Genomic DNA, 16,722 nt, shown 5'->3' on the forward strand with positions numbered 1-16,722 from the left:
CAGGTGCAGCTCTTTAACCTACCTAAAAGGGAGGGCGGAGAGAAGACAAGGAAGGTGAATGAGCTGTTCCAATGTGAAATGCCGGAAACACAGAAACACAGAAGACACACACACACACACACACACACACACACACACACAACAAGAGGTGGCAATGTATTAATTAATTGCATTTAATAAATGAGCTCATTATCACACATGACTGTACAAATGCATTGTCCAACAGGTGTTGAAATAATGGGATTAAAAGGGGAGATCCCATCAGAAAGACAAAAACAATAGCAAACACAAATAGCACTTTTGGAATCTGATTTTAGTCAACACATAAGGGAAGGGTGCACCGGTCCTGGAAATACTGCAATACCAGGTCAATGCGTGGAGTGGACAGAGCAAGCTCTATTTCCATCTCCCTGTTCTAAAAATCCATTTAATATATGGTCCCCAGATAGGGGACGTATCAGATATTAAACTGATAAGAACAGATACTACACTTGATCTTAGCCAAAAGGCCGAGAAGCGATAACCCGAGCGGCCCTTGCCTTGCCCGAGCCTGTCCCATACTGCTGTTCACCCCTTGCAGCGATTGATTCAGCCTACTCCTAGGCAATTCCATGGGGCCCTGCAGGCTCACACACATTTACAGCTACTAAGCGGGAGGGAGGTGAATAAAGGCCGGAGAGGAAGCTACACAGGATTTGCTTCTTTTGCTTGCACCACAATGCAGTGCTGAAAGAGGAGGAATCTACATAAAAACGCCTTCCTGGCAACGCCCAAATGCCCTCCTGCCATGCAGATAAACACTGGCAGCGGCAGCAAGTGCATGCCCACAGCCACCCCTTGTTCCTTCACACCTTGTATCAGCTGTAATCCAGTCCAGTCCAGTCCAGTGCTGCCTGCTGAGCAGCACTGACCAACACTGCCTGGGCCCAGGCTTTTATCTATCTCTGAGGCAGGCCCCATTATGATGTCAGAAAGCTGGCTCTGGAATCCTGAGGGCTCCACTATGACACGTGCAAAGTTCCGTCTGAACTTTATATAAGACGGTGCGGCTCAGTCAGTCACTCAGTGTTGCCTGAGAGGGCAACACTGCAACAGCCGGCCGCCAGGCTGTCTTTTTTTTGCACATTTATTTGCCTCCAGGAGGCCACAAGAGGGAGACAAGGGACTGCAAAATGGAAAATAGGCATCCACCAACTTTACAGACAACTTCTCTTTGCTCCTACAACCTCCATCCTTGCACAGTTTGTTATTCTTCCAGGTAACATAGTAACAAATCCAAATTGCTGCTCTCTTTGTAGGCAAGCAAGGGTTTGTTGCAACTGCAATTCTTACTTCTTCTTGGAAATGTAGGGACGACAGTACATTCCATCACATCCATCTAGTGTACACAGGTAGGTCCATTGTGGCGGGCGGGCTGCTTTAATGGCTGTTTGCTGTTCCCCCTACTCCACTCCACTATTTGACTGTGGTGCTGCATCAATCAATCAGTGGCTGGCTCAGGTGCAGCTCTTTAACCTACCTAAAAGGGAGGGCGGAGAGAAGACAAGGAAGGTGAATGAGCTGTTCCAATGTGAAATGCCGGAAACACAGAAACACAGAAGACACACACACACACACACACACACACACACACACACAACAAGAGGTGGCAATGTATTAATTAATTGCATTTAATAAATGAGCTCATTATCACACATGACTGTACAAATGCATTGTCCAACAGGTGTTGAAATAATGGGATTAAAAGGGGAGATCCCATCAGAAAGACAAAAACAATAGCAAACACAAATAGCACTTTTGGAATCTGATTTTAGTCAACACATAAGGGAAGGGTGCACCGGTCCTGGAAATACTGCAATACCAGGTCAATGCGTGGAGTGGACAGAGCAAGCTCTATTTCCATCTCCCTGTTCTAAAAATCCATTTAATATATGGTCCCCAGATAGGGGACGTATCAGATATTAAACTGATAAGAACAGATACTACACTTGATCTTAGCCAAAAGGCCGAGAAGCGATAACCCGAGCGGCCCTTGCCTTGCCCGAGCCTGTCCCATACTGCTGTTCACCCCTTGCAGCGATTGATTCAGCCTACTCCTAGGCAATTCCATGGGGCCCTGCAGGCTCACACACATTTACAGCTACTAAGCGGGAGGGAGGTGAATAAAGGCCGGAGAGGAAGCTACACAGGATTTGCTTCTTTTGCTTGCACCACAATGCAGTGCTGAAAGAGGAGGAATCTACATAAAAACGCCTTCCTGGCAACGCCCAAATGCCCTCCTGCCATGCAGATAAACACTGGCAGCGGCAGCAAGTGCATGCCCACAGCCACCCCTTGTTCCTTCACACCTTGTATCAGCTGTAATCCAGTCCAGTCCAGTCCAGTGCTGCCTGCTGAGCAGCACTGACCAACACTGCCTGGGCCCAGGCTTTTATCTATCTCTGAGGCAGGCCCCATTATGATGTCAGAAAGCTGGCTCTGGAATCCTGAGGGCTCCACTATGACACGTGCAAAGTTCCGTCTGAACTTTATATAAGACGGTGCGGCTCAGTCAGTCACTCAGTGTTGCCTGAGAGGGCAACACTGCAACAGCCGGCCGCCAGGCTGTCTTTTTTTTGCACATTTATTTGCCTCCAGGAGGCCACAAGAGGGAGACAAGGGACTGCAAAATGGAAAATAGGCATCCACCAACTTTACAGACAACTTCTCTTTGCTCCTACAACCTCCATCCTTGCACAGTTTGTTATTCTTCCAGGTAACATAGTAACAAATCCAAATTGCTGCTCTCTTTGTAGGCAAGCAAGGGTTTGTTGCAACTGCAATTCTTACTTCTTCTTGGAAATGTAGGGACGACAGTACATTCCATCACATCCATCTAGTGTACACAGGTAGGTCCATTGTGGCGGGCGGGCTGCTTTAATGGCTGTTTGCTGTTCCCCCTACTCCACTCCACTATTTGACTGTGGTGCTGCATCAATCAATCAGTGGCTGGCTCAGGTGCAGCTCTTTAACCTACCTAAAAGGGAGGGCGGAGAGAAGACAAGGAAGGTGAATGAGCTGTTCCAATGTGAAATGCCGGAAACACAGAAACACAGAAGACACACACACACACACACACACACACACACACACACAACAAGAGGTGGCAATGTATTAATTAATTGCATTTAATAAATGAGCTCATTATCACACATGACTGTACAAATGCATTGTCCAACAGGTGTTGAAATAATGGGATTAAAAGGGGAGATCCCATCAGAAAGACAAAAACAATAGCAAACACAAATAGCACTTTTGGAATCTGATTTTAGTCAACACATAAGGGAAGGGTGCACCGGTCCTGGAAATACTGCAATACCAGGTCAATGCGTGGAGTGGACAGAGCAAGCTCTATTTCCATCTCCCTGTTCTAAAAATCCATTTAATATATGGTCCCCAGATAGGGGACGTATCAGATATTAAACTGATAAGAACAGATACTACACTTGATCTTAGCCAAAAGGCCGAGAAGCGATAACCCGAGCGGCCCTTGCCTTGCCCGAGCCTGTCCCATACTGCTGTTCACCCCTTGCAGCGATTGATTCAGCCTACTCCTAGGCAATTCCATGGGGCCCTGCAGGCTCACACACATTTACAGCTACTAAGCGGGAGGGAGGTGAATAAAGGCCGGAGAGGAAGCTACACAGGATTTGCTTCTTTTGCTTGCACCACAATGCAGTGCTGAAAGAGGAGGAATCTACATAAAAACGCCTTCCTGGCAACGCCCAAATGCCCTCCTGCCATGCAGATAAACACTGGCAGCGGCAGCAAGTGCATGCCCACAGCCACCCCTTGTTCCTTCACACCTTGTATCAGCTGTAATCCAGTCCAGTCCAGTCCAGTGCTGCCTGCTGAGCAGCACTGACCAACACTGCCTGGGCCCAGGCTTTTATCTATCTCTGAGGCAGGCCCCATTATGATGTCAGAAAGCTGGCTCTGGAATCCTGAGGGCTCCACTATGACACGTGCAAAGTTCCGTCTGAACTTTATATAAGACGGTGCGGCTCAGTCAGTCACTCAGTGTTGCCTGAGAGGGCAACACTGCAACAGCCGGCCGCCAGGCTGTCTTTTTTTTGCACATTTATTTGCCTCCAGGAGGCCACAAGAGGGAGACAAGGGACTGCAAAATGGAAAATAGGCATCCACCAACTTTACAGACAACTTCTCTTTGCTCCTACAACCTCCATCCTTGCACAGTTTGTTATTCTTCCAGGTAACATAGTAACAAATCCAAATTGCTGCTCTCTTTGTAGGCAAGCAAGGGTTTGTTGCAACTGCAATTCTTACTTCTTCTTGGAAATGTAGGGACGACAGTACATTCCATCACATCCATCTAGTGTACACAGGTAGGTCCATTGTGGCGGGCGGGCTGCTTTAATGGCTGTTTGCTGTTCCCCCTACTCCACTCCACTATTTGACTGTGGTGCTGCATCAATCAATCAGTGGCTGGCTCAGGTGCAGCTCTTTAACCTACCTAAAAGGGAGGGCGGAGAGAAGACAAGGAAGGTGAATGAGCTGTTCCAATGTGAAATGCCGGAAACACAGAAACACAGAAGACACACACACACACACACACACACACACACACACACAACAAGAGGTGGCAATGTATTAATTAATTGCATTTAATAAATGAGCTCATTATCACACATGACTGTACAAATGCATTGTCCAACAGGTGTTGAAATAATGGGATTAAAAGGGGAGATCCCATCAGAAAGACAAAAACAATAGCAAACACAAATAGCACTTTTGGAATCTGATTTTAGTCAACACATAAGGGAAGGGTGCACCGGTCCTGGAAATACTGCAATACCAGGTCAATGCGTGGAGTGGACAGAGCAAGCTCTATTTCCATCTCCCTGTTCTAAAAATCCATTTAATATATGGTCCCCAGATAGGGGACGTATCAGATATTAAACTGATAAGAACAGATACTACACTTGATCTTAGCCAAAAGGCCGAGAAGCGATAACCCGAGCGGCCCTTGCCTTGCCCGAGCCTGTCCCATACTGCTGTTCACCCCTTGCAGCGATTGATTCAGCCTACTCCTAGGCAATTCCATGGGGCCCTGCAGGCTCACACACATTTACAGCTACTAAGCGGGAGGGAGGTGAATAAAGGCCGGAGAGGAAGCTACACAGGATTTGCTTCTTTTGCTTGCACCACAATGCAGTGCTGAAAGAGGAGGAATCTACATAAAAACGCCTTCCTGGCAACGCCCAAATGCCCTCCTGCCATGCAGATAAACACTGGCAGCGGCAGCAAGTGCATGCCCACAGCCACCCCTTGTTCCTTCACACCTTGTATCAGCTGTAATCCAGTCCAGTCCAGTCCAGTGCTGCCTGCTGAGCAGCACTGACCAACACTGCCTGGGCCCAGGCTTTTATCTATCTCTGAGGCAGGCCCCATTATGATGTCAGAAAGCTGGCTCTGGAATCCTGAGGGCTCCACTATGACACGTGCAAAGTTCCGTCTGAACTTTATATAAGACGGTGCGGCTCAGTCAGTCACTCAGTGTTGCCTGAGAGGGCAACACTGCAACAGCCGGCCGCCAGGCTGTCTTTTTTTTGCACATTTATTTGCCTCCAGGAGGCCACAAGAGGGAGACAAGGGACTGCAAAATGGAAAATAGGCATCCACCAACTTTACAGACAACTTCTCTTTGCTCCTACAACCTCCATCCTTGCACAGTTTGTTATTCTTCCAGGTAACATAGTAACAAATCCAAATTGCTGCTCTCTTTGTAGGCAAGCAAGGGTTTGTTGCAACTGCAATTCTTACTTCTTCTTGGAAATGTAGGGACGACAGTACATTCCATCACATCCATCTAGTGTACACAGGTAGGTCCATTGTGGCGGGCGGGCTGCTTTAATGGCTGTTTGCTGTTCCCCCTACTCCACTCCACTATTTGACTGTGGTGCTGCATCAATCAATCAGTGGCTGGCTCAGGTGCAGCTCTTTAACCTACCTAAAAGGGAGGGCGGAGAGAAGACAAGGAAGGTGAATGAGCTGTTCCAATGTGAAATGCCGGAAACACAGAAACACAGAAGACACACACACACACACACACACACACACACACACACACAACAAGAGGTGGCAATGTATTAATTAATTGCATTTAATAAATGAGCTCATTATCACACATGACTGTACAAATGCATTGTCCAACAGGTGTTGAAATAATGGGATTAAAAGGGGAGATCCCATCAGAAAGACAAAAACAATAGCAAACACAAATAGCACTTTTGGAATCTGATTTTAGTCAACACATAAGGGAAGGGTGCACCGGTCCTGGAAATACTGCAATACCAGGTCAATGCGTGGAGTGGACAGAGCAAGCTCTATTTCCATCTCCCTGTTCTAAAAATCCATTTAATATATGGTCCCCAGATAGGGGACGTATCAGATATTAAACTGATAAGAACAGATACTACACTTGATCTTAGCCAAAAGGCCGAGAAGCGATAACCCGAGCGGCCCTTGCCTTGCCCGAGCCTGTCCCATACTGCTGTTCACCCCTTGCAGCGATTGATTCAGCCTACTCCTAGGCAATTCCATGGGGCCCTGCAGGCTCACACACATTTACAGCTACTAAGCGGGAGGGAGGTGAATAAAGGCCGGAGAGGAAGCTACACAGGATTTGCTTCTTTTGCTTGCACCACAATGCAGTGCTGAAAGAGGAGGAATCTACATAAAAACGCCTTCCTGGCAACGCCCAAATGCCCTCCTGCCATGCAGATAAACACTGGCAGCGGCAGCAAGTGCATGCCCACAGCCACCCCTTGTTCCTTCACACCTTGTATCAGCTGTAATCCAGTCCAGTCCAGTCCAGTGCTGCCTGCTGAGCAGCACTGACCAACACTGCCTGGGCCCAGGCTTTTATCTATCTCTGAGGCAGGCCCCATTATGATGTCAGAAAGCTGGCTCTGGAATCCTGAGGGCTCCACTATGACACGTGCAAAGTTCCGTCTGAACTTTATATAAGACGGTGCGGCTCAGTCAGTCACTCAGTGTTGCCTGAGAGGGCAACACTGCAACAGCCGGCCGCCAGGCTGTCTTTTTTTTGCACATTTATTTGCCTCCAGGAGGCCACAAGAGGGAGACAAGGGACTGCAAAATGGAAAATAGGCATCCACCAACTTTACAGACAACTTCTCTTTGCTCCTACAACCTCCATCCTTGCACAGTTTGTTATTCTTCCAGGTAACATAGTAACAAATCCAAATTGCTGCTCTCTTTGTAGGCAAGCAAGGGTTTGTTGCAACTGCAATTCTTACTTCTTCTTGGAAATGTAGGGACGACAGTACATTCCATCACATCCATCTAGTGTACACAGGTAGGTCCATTGTGGCGGGCGGGCTGCTTTAATGGCTGTTTGCTGTTCCCCCTACTCCACTCCACTATTTGACTGTGGTGCTGCATCAATCAATCAGTGGCTGGCTCAGGTGCAGCTCTTTAACCTACCTAAAAGGGAGGGCGGAGAGAAGACAAGGAAGGTGAATGAGCTGTTCCAATGTGAAATGCCGGAAACACAGAAACACAGAAGACACACACACACACACACACACACACACACACACACAACAAGAGGTGGCAATGTATTAATTAATTGCATTTAATAAATGAGCTCATTATCACACATGACTGTACAAATGCATTGTCCAACAGGTGTTGAAATAATGGGATTAAAAGGGGAGATCCCATCAGAAAGACAAAAACAATAGCAAACACAAATAGCACTTTTGGAATCTGATTTTAGTCAACACATAAGGGAAGGGTGCACCGGTCCTGGAAATACTGCAATACCAGGTCAATGCGTGGAGTGGACAGAGCAAGCTCTATTTCCATCTCCCTGTTCTAAAAATCCATTTAATATATGGTCCCCAGATAGGGGACGTATCAGATATTAAACTGATAAGAACAGATACTACACTTGATCTTAGCCAAAAGGCCGAGAAGCGATAACCCGAGCGGCCCTTGCCTTGCCCGAGCCTGTCCCATACTGCTGTTCACCCCTTGCAGCGATTGATTCAGCCTACTCCTAGGCAATTCCATGGGGCCCTGCAGGCTCACACACATTTACAGCTACTAAGCGGGAGGGAGGTGAATAAAGGCCGGAGAGGAAGCTACACAGGATTTGCTTCTTTTGCTTGCACCACAATGCAGTGCTGAAAGAGGAGGAATCTACATAAAAACGCCTTCCTGGCAACGCCCAAATGCCCTCCTGCCATGCAGATAAACACTGGCAGCGGCAGCAAGTGCATGCCCACAGCCACCCCTTGTTCCTTCACACCTTGTATCAGCTGTAATCCAGTCCAGTCCAGTCCAGTGCTGCCTGCTGAGCAGCACTGACCAACACTGCCTGGGCCCAGGCTTTTATCTATCTCTGAGGCAGGCCCCATTATGATGTCAGAAAGCTGGCTCTGGAATCCTGAGGGCTCCACTATGACACGTGCAAAGTTCCGTCTGAACTTTATATAAGACGGTGCGGCTCAGTCAGTCACTCAGTGTTGCCTGAGAGGGCAACACTGCAACAGCCGGCCGCCAGGCTGTCTTTTTTTTGCACATTTATTTGCCTCCAGGAGGCCACAAGAGGGAGACAAGGGACTGCAAAATGGAAAATAGGCATCCACCAACTTTACAGACAACTTCTCTTTGCTCCTACAACCTCCATCCTTGCACAGTTTGTTATTCTTCCAGGTAACATAGTAACAAATCCAAATTGCTGCTCTCTTTGTAGGCAAGCAAGGGTTTGTTGCAACTGCAATTCTTACTTCTTCTTGGAAATGTAGGGACGACAGTACATTCCATCACATCCATCTAGTGTACACAGGTAGGTCCATTGTGGCGGGCGGGCTGCTTTAATGGCTGTTTGCTGTTCCCCCTACTCCACTCCACTATTTGACTGTGGTGCTGCATCAATCAATCAGTGGCTGGCTCAGGTGCAGCTCTTTAACCTACCTAAAAGGGAGGGCGGAGAGAAGACAAGGAAGGTGAATGAGCTGTTCCAATGTGAAATGCCGGAAACACAGAAACACAGAAGACACACACACACACACACACACACACACACACACACACACAAGAGGTGGCAATGTATTAATTAATTGCATTTAATAAATGAGCTCATTATCACACATGACTGTACAAATGCATTGTCCAACAGGTGTTGAAATAATGGGATTAAAAGGGGAGATCCCATCAGAAAGACAAAAACAATAGCAAACACAAATAGCACTTTTGGAATCTGATTTTAGTCAACACATAAGGGAAGGGTGCACCGGTCCTGGAAATACTGCAATACCAGGTCAATGCGTGGAGTGGACAGAGCAAGCTCTATTTCCATCTCCCTGTTCTAAAAATCCATTTAATATATGGTCCCCAGATAGGGGACGTATCAGATATTAAACTGATAAGAACAGATACTACACTTGATCTTAGCCAAAAGGCCGAGAAGCGATAACCCGAGCGGCCCTTGCCTTGCCCGAGCCTGTCCCATACTGCTGTTCACCCCTTGCAGCGATTGATTCAGCCTACTCCTAGGCAATTCCATGGGGCCCTGCAGGCTCACACACATTTACAGCTACTAAGCGGGAGGGAGGTGAATAAAGGCCGGAGAGGAAGCTACACAGGATTTGCTTCTTTTGCTTGCACCACAATGCAGTGCTGAAAGAGGAGGAATCTACATAAAAACGCCTTCCTGGCAACGCCCAAATGCCCTCCTGCCATGCAGATAAACACTGGCAGCGGCAGCAAGTGCATGCCCACAGCCACCCCTTGTTCCTTCACACCTTGTATCAGCTGTAATCCAGTCCAGTCCAGTCCAGTGCTGCCTGCTGAGCAGCACTGACCAACACTGCCTGGGCCCAGGCTTTTATCTATCTCTGAGGCAGGCCCCATTATGATGTCAGAAAGCTGGCTCTGGAATCCTGAGGGCTCCACTATGACACGTGCAAAGTTCCGTCTGAACTTTATATAAGACGGTGCGGCTCAGTCAGTCACTCAGTGTTGCCTGAGAGGGCAACACTGCAACAGCCGGCCGCCAGGCTGTCTTTTTTTTGCACATTTATTTGCCTCCAGGAGGCCACAAGAGGGAGACAAGGGACTGCAAAATGGAAAATAGGCATCCACCAACTTTACAGACAACTTCTCTTTGCTCCTACAACCTCCATCCTTGCACAGTTTGTTATTCTTCCAGGTAACATAGTAACAAATCCAAATTGCTGCTCTCTTTGTAGGCAAGCAAGGGTTTGTTGCAACTGCAATTCTTACTTCTTCTTGGAAATGTAGGGACGACAGTACATTCCATCACATCCATCTAGTGTACACAGGTAGGTCCATTGTGGCGGGCGGGCTGCTTTAATGGCTGTTTGCTGTTCCCCCTACTCCACTCCACTATTTGACTGTGGTGCTGCATCAATCAATCAGTGGCTGGCTCAGGTGCAGCTCTTTAACCTACCTAAAAGGGAGGGCGGAGAGAAGACAAGGAAGGTGAATGAGCTGTTCCAATGTGAAATGCCGGAAACACAGAAACACAGAAGACACACACACACACACACACACACACACACACACACACACAAGAGGTGGCAATGTATTAATTAATTGCATTTAATAAATGAGCTCATTATCACACATGACTGTACAAATGCATTGTCCAACAGGTGTTGAAATAATGGGATTAAAAGGGGAGATCCCATCAGAAAGACAAAAACAATAGCAAACACAAATAGCACTTTTGGAATCTGATTTTAGTCAACACATAAGGGAAGGGTGCACCGGTCCTGGAAATACTGCAATACCAGGTCAATGCGTGGAGTGGACAGAGCAAGCTCTATTTCCATCTCCCTGTTCTAAAAATCCATTTAATATATGGTCCCCAGATAGGGGACGTATCAGATATTAAACTGATAAGAACAGATACTACACTTGATCTTAGCCAAAAGGCCGAGAAGCGATAACCCGAGCGGCCCTTGCCTTGCCCGAGCCTGTCCCATACTGCTGTTCACCCCTTGCAGCGATTGATTCAGCCTACTCCTAGGCAATTCCATGGGGCCCTGCAGGCTCACACACATTTACAGCTACTAAGCGGGAGGGAGGTGAATAAAGGCCGGAGAGGAAGCTACACAGGATTTGCTTCTTTTGCTTGCACCACAATGCAGTGCTGAAAGAGGAGGAATCTACATAAAAACGCCTTCCTGGCAACGCCCAAATGCCCTCCTGCCATGCAGATAAACACTGGCAGCGGCAGCAAGTGCATGCCCACAGCCACCCCTTGTTCCTTCACACCTTGTATCAGCTGTAATCCAGTCCAGTCCAGTCCAGTGCTGCCTGCTGAGCAGCACTGACCAACACTGCCTGGGCCCAGGCTTTTATCTATCTCTGAGGCAGGCCCCATTATGATGTCAGAAAGCTGGCTCTGGAATCCTGAGGGCTCCACTATGACACGTGCAAAGTTCCGTCTGAACTTTATATAAGACGGTGCGGCTCAGTCAGTCACTCAGTGTTGCCTGAGAGGGCAACACTGCAACAGCCGGCCGCCAGGCTGTCTTTTTTTTGCACATTTATTTGCCTCCAGGAGGCCACAAGAGGGAGACAAGGGACTGCAAAATGGAAAATAGGCATCCACCAACTTTACAGACAACTTCTCTTTGCTCCTACAACCTCCATCCTTGCACAGTTTGTTATTCTTCCAGGTAACATAGTAACAAATCCAAATTGCTGCTCTCTTTGTAGGCAAGCAAGGGTTTGTTGCAACTGCAATTCTTACTTCTTCTTGGAAATGTAGGGACGACAGTACATTCCATCACATCCATCTAGTGTACACAGGTAGGTCCATTGTGGCGGGCGGGCTGCTTTAATGGCTGTTTGCTGTTCCCCCTACTCCACTCCACTATTTGACTGTGGTGCTGCATCAATCAATCAGTGGCTGGCTCAGGTGCAGCTCTTTAACCTACCTAAAAGGGAGGGCGGAGAGAAGACAAGGAAGGTGAATGAGCTGTTCCAATGTGAAATGCCGGAAACACAGAAACACAGAAGACACACACACACACACACACACACACACACACACACACACAAGAGGTGGCAATGTATTAATTAATTGCATTTAATAAATGAGCTCATTATCACACATGACTGTACAAATGCATTGTCCAACAGGTGTTGAAATAATGGGATTAAAAGGGGAGATCCCATCAGAAAGACAAAAACAATAGCAAACACAAATAGCACTTTTGGAATCTGATTTTAGTCAACACATAAGGGAAGGGTGCACCGGTCCTGGAAATACTGCAATACCAGGTCAATGCGTGGAGTGGACAGAGCAAGCTCTATTTCCATCTCCCTGTTCTAAAAATCCATTTAATATATGGTCCCCAGATAGGGGACGTATCAGATATTAAACTGATAAGAACAGATACTACACTTGATCTTAGCCAAAAGGCCGAGAAGCGATAACCCGAGCGGCCCTTGCCTTGCCCGAGCCTGTCCCATACTGCTGTTCACCCCTTGCAGCGATTGATTCAGCCTACTCCTAGGCAATTCCATGGGGCCCTGCAGGCTCACACACATTTACAGCTACTAAGCGGGAGGGAGGTGAATAAAGGCCGGAGAGGAAGCTACACAGGATTTGCTTCTTTTGCTTGCACCACAATGCAGTGCTGAAAGAGGAGGAATCTACATAAAAACGCCTTCCTGGCAACGCCCAAATGCCCTCCTGCCATGCAGATAAACACTGGCAGCGGCAGCAAGTGCATGCCCACAGCCACCCCTTGTTCCTTCACACCTTGTATCAGCTGTAATCCAGTCCAGTCCAGTCCAGTGCTGCCTGCTGAGCAGCACTGACCAACACTGCCTGGGCCCAGGCTTTTATCTATCTCTGAGGCAGGCCCCATTATGATGTCAGAAAGCTGGCTCTGGAATCCTGAGGGCTCCACTATGACACGTGCAAAGTTCCGTCTGAACTTTATATAAGACGGTGCGGCTCAGTCAGTCACTCAGTGTTGCCTGAGAGGGCAACACTGCAACAGCCGGCCGCCAGGCTGTCTTTTTTTTGCACATTTATTTGCCTCCAGGAGGCCACAAGAGGGAGACAAGGGACTGCAAAATGGAAAATAGGCATCCACCAACTTTACAGACAACTTCTCTTTGCTCCTACAACCTCCATCCTTGCACAGTTTGTTATTCTTCCAGGTAACATAGTAACAAATCCAAATTGCTGCTCTCTTTGTAGGCAAGCAAGGGTTTGTTGCAACTGCAATTCTTACTTCTTCTTGGAAATGTAGGGACGACAGTACATTCCATCACATCCATCTAGTGTACACAGGTAGGTCCATTGTGGCGGGCGGGCTGCTTTAATGGCTGTTTGCTGTTCCCCCTACTCCACTCCACTATTTGACTGTGGTGCTGCATCAATCAATCAGTGGCTGGCTCAGGTGCAGCTCTTTAACCTACCTAAAAGGGAGGGCGGAGAGAAGACAAGGAAGGTGAATGAGCTGTTCCAATGTGAAATGCCGGAAACACAGAAACACAGAAGACACACACACACACACACACACACACACACACACACAACAAGAGGTGGCAATGTATTAATTAATTGCATTTAATAAATGAGCTCATTATCACACATGACTGTACAAATGCATTGTCCAACAGGTGTTGAAATAATGGGATTAAAAGGGGAGATCCCATCAGAAAGACAAAAACAATAGCAAACACAAATAGCACTTTTGGAATCTGATTTTAGTCAACACATAAGGGAAGGGTGCACCGGTCCTGGAAATACTGCAATACCAGGTCAATGCGTGGAGTGGACAGAGCAAGCTCTATTTCCATCTCCCTGTTCTAAAAATCCATTTAATATATGGTCCCCAGATAGGGGACGTATCAGATATTAAACTGATAAGAACAGATTTTTGATTGAAAAATGCTTTATTGACAATCAATCGTCATCATACAAACATTACTGCGACGCAGCGCGAGCCATGAAGCAGCAAATAATAAATAATAACAGTCGTCAAACATAACATGACAGTATAATACACAGTACAGGCTAGCCTATGCTATACATTACACCACATGCTACACTAACATTCTTGCATTCACTAAAGCCAAACAACAAAGCATTACAGACAAGTGATGGGATAGGGGAGTGGGTAGGAGGGGATAGGGAAGCGGGAAATCACAGGCCCGAAGCTTTATTGAAAGACAACACACAAGAAGGGAGAGTGGGGGGAAGGGGAGTATCAGTCCTCTTCCTCATCGACGTCCGGGCTGTCCCAGGTGGAATAGTCTCTGAGCAGGCTGTGGATCAGCCTGCGGCAGTCCTGGACGGACACACTCTCTCTCCGCAAAATCAGACGATTCCTGGCGAACCATATAGCGTCCTTAAAACAGTTCATAAGGCGCCAGGCTTCCTGGATTGCTCCATCCGTGGTATTCCCAGGAAATAGTCCATAAAGTACCGAGCGGTACGACAGTCTGTTCCTGGGAACTGAGTCCTTGAGTTCGTGTTCCAAGGCTTTCAACAGACCCTGTGCAAAGGGGCACTGCCAGAAAATGTGCAAAGATGTTTCCTCCGTGAAGGGGCACCTGGGGCAGTACCGGGTCTTGCACAGGTTGCGGGCATGCATGAATGACCTAAGAGGCAGTCCTCCCTGGATGGCCATCCATGAAATGTCCTTGTGCCCGTTGGTCAACCTGCCAGATGACACGTTAGTCCAAACAGTCTCCAACGTGTCGGCATGAAGCCCTGGAACAAACTCCAGTGGGTCCTTTGCTCTGATGTGCTTGTGGATCGTCTTAGGTTTCCACAAGTCGGGCTTAAGACCCTCCAGTTGATGCTCCCTCACAAACCGGACGACATCTCCGTAGAACCAGGGAGCGTGCCAGTTGTAAGGGAAGGAGCTGTCCCACTTATCCCAGCCAAAACCTCGCCAGAGGGGAAGGAGGAAGTAGCGGGACATGGCCTTGCCCGCAGAGCCGTTTGCTGTCCTCAGAGTCCTACGAACACAGTCACATACAAAAGCGATCCGCAGCAGAGTGGGAATGTCGGGTATACCCTTCCCACCTTTGCGGGGCTCCTTGTACATAACAGTCCGCTTTACTCTGTCCATTTTCGAGCCCCAGATGAAGCGAAACACAGTCCTGGTAATGGCCCTCGAGACCGTTGCAAGAGGGGGCCATGCCTGTGCAGTGTATTGTAGCACAGGCAAGACTTCGTTACGCAGGACCATTGCTTTGCCCTCAATAGTGAGTTGTCTGAGGCTCCACAGTCCGATCCTTTGGTTGACTTTGGCCAAGCGTTCTTCCCACGACTTTAGGGCTGCACCTTCCTTACCGAACCAGACTCCCAGAATTTTGATGAAGTCCGGCTTGATAGTAAACGGGAAGGAGGCAGGAGAAGGCAGGTACCACTTTCCGAAGAGCATGGCTTCCGACTTCCCGCAGTTGACTTTTGCCCCTGAAGCGCGTCCGAACTCCTCACAGGTCTGGACGAGTGCAGTCACCGAACTCTGGTCGGCGCAGAAGACGGTCACGTCGTCCATGTACAGCGAGCATTTGACCTCGAAGTGTCCTGGACCTGGTGCGGTGATCCCTCTGATCTCTCCATTCTGCCGGATAGCCTCTGCGAAGAGCTCTATAACACAAACAAAAAGGAGAGGTGAAAGAGGACAGCCTTGTCTAACCCCCGACGATACAGGAAAGGGGTCAGTCTTCCAGCCGTTCACCAGCACCGAGCTGTAAATGTCGCAATACATCAGGTTAACATACAAACAGAACAACCTGCCAAGCCGCAGCCTACGCAGAGCCTTACCCATGAATTCGTGAGAGACCCGGTCAAAAGCCTTCTCCTGATCCAGACTGACCAGGGCCGCGTGTGTACGGCGGCTTTGCATGTAATGCACCGTGTCCCTCACCAGGGCAAGACTGTCGGCCACCCTACGGCCAGGAATGCCGCAGGTTTGGTCCGATCCGATGATCTGTCCGATGACAACCTTCAGTCTGTTGGTCAATACTTTGGCGAGGATCTTGTAGTCCACGTTCAGGAGAGAGATGGGACGCCAGTTTTTCAGGTCACATCTCTCCCCCTTCCGCTTATACAAGATCGTGATCATGCCTTCTCTCAAGGACGGTGGCATTCTACCCTCCACCACCATCTCCTCATAGAGCTCCAGCAGGTCCGGACAGATCAAGTCCCCCAGCGCTACATAGAGCTCTGCTGGGAGACCATCACTGCCCGGGGTCCTGCCGGGTCTGAAGGATTTAGCGGCAGAGAGCAGTTCCTCCACCGTCAGGGGTACGTCCATAGCCTCCGTACCTGCAGGATCAAGATGATTAGTGATACCTGACAGGAATTTATCGGCGGCTTCGGGGTCAGTGGTTTTCCGGGAGTAGAGGCTTCGGTAGTAGTCTGTGACGACTCCCATCACCTCCTTCTTCCCAGAATGCATGTTTCCGGTCTCATCTCGGAGTTCCCTCAGGGGCGTGTGGCCGGCATGGAGTTTCCTGAAAAAGAACGAGTTACATTTCTCACCCTTCTCCAGGTTCTCCACCTTGGAACGAAAGACAATTCGCTTGGATTCCTCCTCAAAGTGCCTTTTCAGGCCCTTTTTGGCTTCCTCCAGCTCCTTCCTGACGTCCCAGCCGCATTGAAGGAGGTCTTGCAGGGAT

At 48.4% G+C, this 16,722-nt stretch overlaps 9 non-coding genes and 1 pseudogene across 9 annotated transcripts; all 10 read right to left on the reverse strand.

The window, feature by feature from the left end:
- Nucleotides 1-330: 330 nt before the first annotated feature.
- Nucleotides 331-521, reverse strand: LOC142705817 (U2 spliceosomal RNA). The gene has a single exon (XR_012868319.1). It is a non-coding gene; the product is annotated as a U2 spliceosomal RNA (small nuclear RNA).
- Nucleotides 522-1,827: 1,306 nt separating this feature from the next.
- On the reverse strand, nucleotides 1,828-2,018 carry LOC142705818 (U2 spliceosomal RNA). The gene has a single exon (XR_012868320.1). It is a non-coding gene; the product is annotated as a U2 spliceosomal RNA (small nuclear RNA).
- Nucleotides 2,019-3,324: 1,306 nt separating this feature from the next.
- Nucleotides 3,325-3,515, reverse strand: LOC142705820 (U2 spliceosomal RNA). The gene has a single exon (XR_012868321.1). It is a non-coding gene; the product is annotated as a U2 spliceosomal RNA (small nuclear RNA).
- Nucleotides 3,516-4,821: 1,306 nt separating this feature from the next.
- LOC142705821 (U2 spliceosomal RNA) lies at nucleotides 4,822-5,012 on the reverse strand. Its single transcript, XR_012868322.1, has one exon. It is a non-coding gene; the product is annotated as a U2 spliceosomal RNA (small nuclear RNA).
- Nucleotides 5,013-6,320: 1,308 nt separating this feature from the next.
- Nucleotides 6,321-6,511, reverse strand: LOC142705822 (U2 spliceosomal RNA). Its single transcript, XR_012868323.1, has one exon. It is a non-coding gene; the product is annotated as a U2 spliceosomal RNA (small nuclear RNA).
- A 1,306-nt stretch (nucleotides 6,512-7,817) lies between these two features.
- On the reverse strand, nucleotides 7,818-8,008 carry LOC142705823 (U2 spliceosomal RNA). The gene has a single exon (XR_012868324.1). It is a non-coding gene; the product is annotated as a U2 spliceosomal RNA (small nuclear RNA).
- Nucleotides 8,009-9,315: 1,307 nt separating this feature from the next.
- Nucleotides 9,316-9,506, reverse strand: LOC142705824 (U2 spliceosomal RNA). The gene has a single exon (XR_012868325.1). It is a non-coding gene; the product is annotated as a U2 spliceosomal RNA (small nuclear RNA).
- Nucleotides 9,507-10,813: 1,307 nt separating this feature from the next.
- LOC142705825 (U2 spliceosomal RNA) lies at nucleotides 10,814-11,004 on the reverse strand. The gene has a single exon (XR_012868326.1). It is a non-coding gene; the product is annotated as a U2 spliceosomal RNA (small nuclear RNA).
- A 1,307-nt stretch (nucleotides 11,005-12,311) lies between these two features.
- On the reverse strand, nucleotides 12,312-12,502 carry LOC142705827 (U2 spliceosomal RNA). Its single transcript, XR_012868328.1, has one exon. It is a non-coding gene; the product is annotated as a U2 spliceosomal RNA (small nuclear RNA).
- Nucleotides 12,503-13,808: 1,306 nt separating this feature from the next.
- Nucleotides 13,809-13,982, reverse strand: LOC142705789 (U2 spliceosomal RNA; annotated as a pseudogene).
- Nucleotides 13,983-16,722: the final 2,740 nt, after the last annotated feature.

Source organism: Rhinoderma darwinii, unplaced genomic scaffold, assembly GCF_050947455.1.
Source record: "Rhinoderma darwinii isolate aRhiDar2 unplaced genomic scaffold, aRhiDar2.hap1 Scaffold_3401, whole genome shotgun sequence".
In the NCBI taxonomy this organism is placed as follows: Eukaryota; Metazoa; Chordata; class Amphibia; order Anura; family Rhinodermatidae; genus Rhinoderma; species Rhinoderma darwinii.